Below are 9,084 nucleotides of genomic sequence, written 5' to 3'. Positions count from 1 at the left end.
GTAAAATAATGCCAACATTAAACAGCGTGTAATCAAATGTGAAGCCATCAAGAGGTTTAAATGCTGATGGAAGATCATCGATCTGAATCCCATAGTCTTTGACAAAACTGTGATTCTGTTCAAAATGTTGCTTTTATAAAACTTACGTTCAAAATGTAGCGTTATTTTGAAACTTGCCCACATTTAAGTGGTGATTAAAAAAATACATGAAGCTAGAATATAATGGTTTGTTTTGTCAGATTTTCATACAATAAAATATTCTAGGGGCCATAAAAACGATCTGAAAATGATCAAATGCTGGTAAGTGGTTGGCAACTTAAATAAAAAAAACGCTGGCCAGGAAAGAAAGAGTTAAAGGGATAGTTCACCCAAAAATTATGTCATCATTTACTCATTTAATCAAACAGTTGGTGGTTGCCATTGACTTCCATAGTAGGAAAAAAAAAATACTACGGAAGTCAAAGGCAACCACCAACTGTTTGATTACCAGCAATCTTCAAAATATCTTCTTTTATGTTCAACATAAGAAAGCAACTCATACAGGTTTGGAACGACATGAGCGTGAGTAAATGATGACAGAATTTTCATTTTTGGGTGAACTATCCCTTTAATAGCAACACAAGGGAATATCATTAGTCGAGAGACATCTACTATACACACATACAATATATTAAAGTTTACCACCAGTTAACTCTTTAAAAACCTGAAAAGCTCATGTTTGAAAAGCCAAATCCTCACATAATTAAAACCCTTGTTTAAAGAAAAATGATGCAACCTAATCTTATTAGAAAAAAAACTTCTTCCTACATTTGTGTGAAACTCCAAAAACTCACTGTAGTCTCCAACTAAATGAACTATAAAACACAACTTTTTTTTTTTTTTTACAAAAAAATATGATTACAGGGATAGATTAGCTATTAATAAAGACTTTCATATGCTTCCTTGCACAATGCTATGCTATGAACTCAACACTTTTGCCATAGTGGATGCTTTGTAAACTAATGCATTTTGATATTAGCATCACATAATCAGTCCCACATCTAGCTTTTTTGGCATAGTAAACGTGCTCAGTGATACACCCGGTACAGCATAACACTTGTGATATGAAGCATTCGGGTTCAAGTCCCGTGAAACAAAAGTCATGATAAAAGAGCTCAAAGACTTTTAGAAACAAGATGAAATGGAATGAATGCTTCAGCAAAGGTTTTTTTTTTTTTACCTCACAGTTGCTTTTTGTTGACTATCAATTGGGTTTGATGATATTAACAATATAGAGCATTATACATTTTTAAAGTCATTTACCAGACATTTCACTTTCCAAATTGCTGTGTTACGTAAAACAACCAATGTATTAAAATGTAGTAAGATTAATCTGTCACCTGTTTTGGAGAATTAAAGTAATGTGAAAAAAGCAGCATGATATTTTACAGAATTGTCACCATAGGCATGTTTTACACTCTTTTAATGTAATGCTGTTCAAATCTTTAAAAAATAAATTTTAATAATTAAAAAAAACTAAAAACTAAATATTCACTCATCCAAAAATAAAGGTTAATTAGATGCAAAAACACAAAGACATCATGTCTGATACATGAAATAGTTATGTGAAGTGGTTCATGCTGAATTAAAACTTTTAAGAAGAAGAAAAATATACAAGGTTAGAGAACAGTGTGCACAGCTATACAGTGTAGCAAAACTCATGGTTGTTTCAGTATCAATCTGTGCCTCAAGGTTCCTCTGCTCCTCATTATGTGTTTTGTACTGGCCTTCGACATGTTCTGTGTATATGGTGCAGTGCAAATCTGCCTGGTTTCACTCACAACTTGTAACAAGTATCAATTTAATATCATTATAATATAACATTAAAGTAATGGTTGTTTGTTATTAATGTTAAGTTAATGTTAAATGGTGCCCCATATGTCCTAAACATATTTGATATGTAAATATCAAATAGAACTGAACTGATTTATTCTGGATTAAAATCATCCAAATCCAAATAGGAAAATTGATCAAAGTATCATTTTAAATGGTAGAATCGGATAATGTCCTTAGGAAACTCACAAGTTTCAGTGCAGCAACTGTTCCTTTAACTGAGCACAATGTCCATTCTGTGACCCACATAGGTTTTTACTGTTAATAATGAAATGGATCTAATACTATAATGGAGGAAAATGGGCACAGTATTAATGTAAAGATGAAAATGGAGGGAGAAAGGGTAAAAATAGTGGCTTGTGGTCAGGAACAGTGGAAAAATGACTGACCTTAATTATGTGGATGTCACTATGAAATATTCAGCCAATGAGTGTTCCCATCTGCAGGGTCAGCAAAGCCTCCCTTCGCCTTCTGTGGTGGTGGAGTCATATTCACCGCTGCCCTGGTGAGAGCTGGCCACTGCAAGTTAAAGTATTTGGCACTGTTTGCAAAGATTTCAAGGCTAGCATCACCTAGACAAAGAAATAAGCTTTCACATTTACTGATATGTGGCGCAAAGTTGTAATTTTACGTTTAACATTATGAATCGAATACATTAACAGGAACTTTACACACGTGCATGTGATTCTAATAACCTTTCACAAAAACGCACCGCCTCTTAAATTGCTTTCTTTTGGCTCTTCTTTTTCTTTTCGATGTCACCTTGGTCTAATATTGCTAATAGAAAATCCAATAATTGAATGTTAACATTACGTAAAGGTTACAGAAATAACAAATAGCAAACAGACTCAGTAAAAGAACATTACTATTAGGATATGTACTGAAGCACTGGAGGGTGAATTTCACCTCCAGCCTCCATGTTGTATCAGAACAAAGATTTAAAGATACTACATTCTCATTGCATAAGGTTTTTCAGGTTAATTTTTTGGAAATGACCCAGAAGTTTTATGTTTTACTTTTGAATTCTCCTTCTGCTTGTGTAGAGGAGTAAAAGAGACAAGGATAAACAGAGAGAAACAGAGAAAGAGATACAAGCCGCGTCTCCTGGGATAAAGATCTTATTAACACCCGGAACGCTGCATTATAGGTGGAACAAAGGAGGTTCTGTGCGAGGTTGCTATGGTAATATCCCCTGGGCTTTGTCCTAAAGTGCTCCCTAAATTCAATTAGCTTCCCCCAATTACACTATCACAGTGAGCTTGACTAAGCTGCAGTGAATCCAGTGTAAGAATAATTTGTCCAAAATCAAAATTACCTTTCAGCCCTGTGAATGCCAACTTTAATATGCACACATATTACAGTTTACCACCCGTTAACTCTTTATGGTCCCTAAAAGCTTGATTTTGATAGGCCAAATCATGCCTTATGGCACATAAATAAAGCATATTATAAGGAAAACAGCTGGGCCTATAAAACTAGTGTAGAAACTGTTGTAACATACTCATGTCTCTACATTTTTGCAAAACGATACATACAATTCACTATGTTTTCAGCAGAAATGAACATTTGTGGCAGTAAAACACTAACAACTTTTACTCCTTTTCGCACAAATTATGATTCCAGGGGCAGATTATTGATGAATAAAGACATATTTTTGTGTAATTCCCTGCACAACACTATGTTATTATGAGCTCAAAATAATTGTACCATAGTGAAATATTTGTTAACTAATTCATTTTGAAGTTTGCATCACACACATAACCAGCTGCATATGTATGTTTTATTTATTTTTATTTTATTTTTATTTTATGTTTTTTGATGTAGTAAACTTGCTCGGTTGCGCACCCGGTACATTTTCATTGTGAAGCGATGAGTCCTGTGAAACATGAGTCAGGATAAATATAAATAAATAAATAAATAAAATCTCAAAGACTTCTCGAAGCAAGATAAAATGACACGGCTGCCTCAGCTAATGTCTTATCTTACATTTTCTCACATCTCATATCATTTTGCAGAAATGTCACCACAGACACATTTTACACTATTCAAATATATATATATATATATATATATATATAAATGTTCTAAATAAAAATATACCAATTATTCAGTCCCCAAAAACTAAAGGTTAAACAGATGTAAAAACACATAGACAGCATGTCTGATACATGAAATATGTATGTGAAGTGGTTCAGGCTCAATTAACTGCATAAACTTGTGGAGAAGGAAAAACAAATGTTGTTAGAGGAATATCAATCCAATTTCGAGCCCCTGCTCCTTTGAGGTCTGAAGCTAAAGTGCACTTGCGGTCCGGTCTGCGTGTCCCCGGTCCGCGATTTCTGCCCAGGGTAGGGGTGTGCGATATGAAGATTTTTGATCGTGGACTATAAAAATGTCTCGACGATCTGCTTGTGATGAAATATCGTAGTATCGTGCTACAGCACACATTCTATCAGCTGCAGTTTTGGTGCCGCCGAATCAATATACTGTACAACGCAACATACATTAACATCAGTGTTAACTCAGCGGTGGAGTTACTCTCACGGGACACTGCACTTATTCACAATCATAAAAGTACATACATTTTTTTCTACTTTAAAGCTTTACTGGTTAAACGTTTCATTCGTGTGCTGTTTTGACGAGCACTTTTTCTGAGCACACCCAATGCGCGCGCACGAAAACGAAAGAGACCGAAAACGAAAAAGCCCATCAAACATTGCCTGATTACTGAACTAAGTTATGTATTGTGCTAATACTGTCAAAACACACAAGGTTTATGTATAGACTCAGTTTAAATGTCTAAAATGAAAGTAAACAACTGAGGGAAACAGATGCGTGCTTGTATATTAGATGGGTGCAGGTCTTAAAGTGGAAATGAAGCAGTCAGTTAAGTTAACATTATTTAGTAAAGTGATTTCCACTTTGATTAAAAAATATATAACAAACATGATTAATGTAACCATTTTAAAGAAAAAAGGACATTTTGTTATAGCTTTTAGAGCAAGGGCGCCGCCATCTTGCAGTACCACCTCTTGTGACGTCACGGGGTCGGTTCACTCCGATGGCCAGTGAAGTAATAGAAGCATTTCTTTACATTTTGAACACACGCTTGTTTTGAAATAGAGGAAGATTACATTGAAAGCACTGTTAAGTCCATAATAAGTGCAATTGCCTATGCATTTGAGCCGATATGGCGATGGGACCGAGCAGTATTAGGGGTTGAAGAAATTGCACCGGTAAAGTGCGGATCGGAAACAATACTCGTTTATGTGGATACTCCTCAAGACTGTCATTGCGACGTGTTTTGTGTGCATTTGCTGATGAAGTCTCGACAGAAAGCTCAATTTGGTAGGCTACTCACGTGCTGTCCGAGCCGAGCTGTGGCTTTGTGTGTGTGTGTGTGCAGCACCGCCGGCGCGAACAGAAATGAACTATCACAACGCCTGAGTACCGCATTTAAATCTCTTTCAGGAATGGTCTATCACAGCGTGTAAATACCGCACTGAAATCTATTCTGTGCTGTCTCACACTTGAATGGCTTAAACACTTTAATATTTAAACTGACAAGGCTTAATACACGTGAGAATGATAAACTTTATTGAGGAAGCAGCACTGGTCCGATTGTTCAGATAACGTTAGGTGATTAGTTAAACACTACGTCCTGTTAACAGCAGGAAAGCTAATTGTAACAAATAAAATATGATACATGCAACTGGTGAACCAGTCAATGTAATGCATATGTCTTAATGGTCTGACATAACAATAAAATGCGACATGAATGATGAAGCGTTGTCTGGTTACATCACCTTGCGCCTGGCATTATGAAAACAATGTTTGGGATACCACGATCAAAACTTAGCATATAGACAGTTTGGTGTTGAATATTCATTCACAAAATTATTTGTGTGATAAAATAACATTTGTGTATTCAAAATGTAAAGAAATGCTTCTATTACTTCACTGGCCATCGGAGTGAACCAACCCCGTGACGTCACACGCGGTGGTACTGCAAGATGGCGGCACCCTTGCTCTAAAAGCTATAACAAAACATCCTTTTTTCTTTAAAATGGTTACATTAATCATGTTTGTTATATATTTTTTTATCAAAGTGGAAATCACTTTACTAAATGTTAACTTAACTGATTGCTTCACTTCCACTTTAATTAGGCTACATGCTGCCGACTGTAATTAAAGGGATAGTTCACCCTAAAATGTAATTTCTGTCATTATTTATTCACTCACATGTTGTCCCAAACCTATATTAATTTATTTATTGTGCTGAACACAAAAGAAGATATTTTGAAGAATCTGGGTAACCACACAGTTGCTGGTCCACATTGACTTTGATAGTAGGGGGGAAAAAATACTATGGAAGGTTTTCCACCTTCTTCAAAATAGCGTTTGTTTAGCAGAAGAAGGAAACTCATTCAGGTTTAAAACAACTTTTGAGTGAGTAAATGAATGTATACAAATAAAACACTAGCCTATTTTATTTTTGGGTGAATTATTCCTTTAATGTTAATAAAACACCAAACACTACTAGAAAACTCAGTACTCTTGACTGAAAAACTTTTAGTAGGAATCGATGTATACAGTGTTTTATTTTTATATTTGTTCATTACATTGACTTTGATAGTAGGGGGGAAAAAATACTATGGAAGGTTTTCCACCTTCTTCAAAATAGCGTTTGTTTAGCAGAAGAAGGAAACTCATTCAGGTTTAAAACAACTTTTGAGTGAGTAAATGAATGTATACAAATAAAACACTAGCCTATTTTATTTTTGGGTGAATTATTCCTTTAATGTTAATAAAACACCAAACACTACTAGAAAACTCAGTACTCTTGACTGAAAAACTTTTAGTAGGAATCGATGTATACAGTGTTTTATTTTTATATTTGTTCATTACATTTTTTGAATGCTCCTGCTAAATACACCTATTGTAGCCTACCTGAAAAATAAAACACTGTTTATCTTATTTGTATATGAAGTGTATTTGTAATGTGCATCTTTGTTCTAATTTTTTAACAAAGATAAAATAATGACAAAGATTTTTTATCTTCACCCACTTTGGCCTAAATATCTGCCATATTTTGTTACCTTGAAAGGCTTTGTCTTTATAATAGGGAAATTAGTTTGGCTGAAATGCTCAAACAGCTTGCAAAATAGAAAAACCAACATGACAAAGAATCGTGATAAAATCATGAATCGTAAATTTTTTTAATATATTTTTGCCATATCGCCCACCCCTAGCTGAAGGGGAACAAACCCAAACACCCCCACCCCCCCGGTCCGCGATTGTGCCCTCGTAAGGTAATTTTGCCCTGCCCCTCCGGAGGTCTGTGCACGCCACTGTGTGTGTGTGTGTGTATGTGTGTGTAACATTTTGATTGATTCAGATTACCTTTGATTTAAGGATTAGCTTGAGTGAATCTCTGTTTGCTGTTCCCAAGACCTTTTTGTCATTGAGCGACAGATATATTTACTGTCAAAAAGCGAAGGCACATGTAGTTTTGATATTATATCTCTGTCTATCAGAACTGCACTTCTTCGACACAATAATATAGGCCATGTGTTTAGAGTATGTTACAAGATCTAACACTTTAATGCACATAGAATTTGATATTGCATTTTATGTATATTTGTTTAATTTCTATTATGCAATACATTGTATACGTCTTAATACAAAATTTCCTCATATCACAATTACACCAATGGGTTGAATTTTAAATACTTTCACGGCTATAGTTTTAACAATGGCCAATTGCAATTTTGGATGCTATGCATAAAAAAAGCAGACCTATAAAGAAAAATGGCAGGTTTTCTATAGTCAAAATGAGTATGATTGTACGGTAAAATGGTCAATTTATGTATTTGGATTATGCAACAAGATCTAAAATATTTATACAGGTGGATTTTGATATTATATTATATTATATTATATTTATGTTTGGTTAATGCCTATTATCCAGCACATGTCATGCATCCATCATACATGTCCTAATATATAAACTAGTTGACTTGACTATGTCTATTGCAATCTCACAATTACATAACTATGAAAGAAAACCTGCAATATTCCCTATTTTTCTTCTGACTTTTTAAAACATTACATTGTCATCAAAATGACTTTACATTCTGAAAGCCTTACAGAGAATGTAGAATACTAAAGGTACAGCAGAAAATGAATGACCCAGATGTTGCAGCATCATCTGCATCAGGAAAGACATATCGAGAGGGGGCAGTGTTGCCTTAGATTTCAGCACATAAGACCACAGAAACGCAGTCCTGGAGTAATGTACCTCACACACGCACAGCAGAGGAGGCCTGGTCAGGCAGAGAGCTTTACAAAATGAATAGAGCTGCAGGGGGGAGAAATCATTGCGTGCTCCACTCCACACAGCAAATGTTGTGCACCAGGTACACTTCACCCATGAAATCCAATTCTGAAAACAACATTGTGCTCAAAATAACCAGTGTTCACAAAAACACAACCGAAGATGCATGTAGATCACACGATCTGGCTAATTTATTTATTTTAAATGCATAGATAGATAGATAGATATATAGGTATGATCATGAATTTGGATCAGGATGCATTACAGGAAAGCTTGACTTTGAGTGTTAACCAAGGAGAGCCAGACTGATTTCTACAACCAATCCACACCCACGGAAAACCAGTGACACTGCTTATCTGTTCCAGTTAGTGAGGAACATGAATAAAACATGGGCTAACATGAACTTTATGCATTGTTTTTCTTTCTCCTCAGTCGCCTTTGCTTCTGAAACATGGCCTGAATATCTATCAGGCAGAGTGCAGACAGTCAGGGGAGGTGAGCTTTTGAAGTCGTCTCTCTTGAGCTCATTGTGAAACACTCTGAAAGCAAAATATTGGACAGCAATGCTTAAGCGCCTTGGCAGAATATCTCTCAGGATTCTCCACAAGATTTTTTATTTAATTGGATATTTGTTGGAATTAACAAATCCACCTTAGAGAACAACCCTCTTAGCAGGTTTTAAAGTAATGTTCTTGGTTAACTCAAACTCTATTTGTAACAGTTGATTACTTCACAAATTAATATTATCATCCCTCAGGTAGCATAAAAAAAAAATATATATATATATACAGTATATATATATATATATATATATATATATATATATATATATATATATATATATATATATATTCTATATATATATATATTTTTTT

This window comes from Sinocyclocheilus grahami, unplaced genomic scaffold (assembly GCF_001515645.1).
Source record: "Sinocyclocheilus grahami isolate Dianchi unplaced genomic scaffold, SAMN03320097.WGS_v1.1 scaffold1249.1, whole genome shotgun sequence".
NCBI classification, from domain to species: domain Eukaryota; kingdom Metazoa; phylum Chordata; class Actinopteri; order Cypriniformes; family Cyprinidae; genus Sinocyclocheilus; species Sinocyclocheilus grahami.
This window is presented reverse-complemented; position numbering follows the sequence as displayed.